Here is a 383-nt window from a genome sequence, read left to right on the forward strand (position 1 = left end):
CATTTCTCTCACTCTTGCCTTGTTCCTCTCGAGGATGGCTAGAGATGGAATGCAAGTGATATATCTAGCATTTTCCTTTTTTATTTCTTTTTTATTAATCTGTTTTAACTTAAATCCCTTTCCTTCACCTTTACAAGTTATTCAGTTACGCTGAGTAAAGTCGTCGATGCGGTCTTATATATTCATAGATGCTATGTGATCCCCTTCTATGTCCGTCTTCCAGTGTATCCAGTATTCACGCACTTTTTGTTCATGAATATCCACTTAAAATTCACTGACGCATCGATTCGCTTGCATATCAATTCGATTACCTTCTCTTTTTTTTTTCTCTGAGACGAAACTTCCATTCGTATCCAGACTCACAATTCTTATGCTCTTCTAAC

General features: G+C 36.8%; 1 protein-coding gene across 1 annotated transcript in view; it reads left to right on the top strand.

Moving 5' to 3' along the window:
- Positions 1-383, top strand: part of LOC119593014 — a 123,171-nt gene that overhangs the window by 118,894 nt on the left and 3,894 nt on the right. The window lies entirely within an intron of this gene.

The sequence above is a fragment of the Penaeus monodon genome, chromosome 31 (assembly GCF_015228065.2).
Source record: "Penaeus monodon isolate SGIC_2016 chromosome 31, NSTDA_Pmon_1, whole genome shotgun sequence".
Classification (NCBI taxonomy): Eukaryota; Metazoa; Arthropoda; class Malacostraca; order Decapoda; family Penaeidae; genus Penaeus; species Penaeus monodon.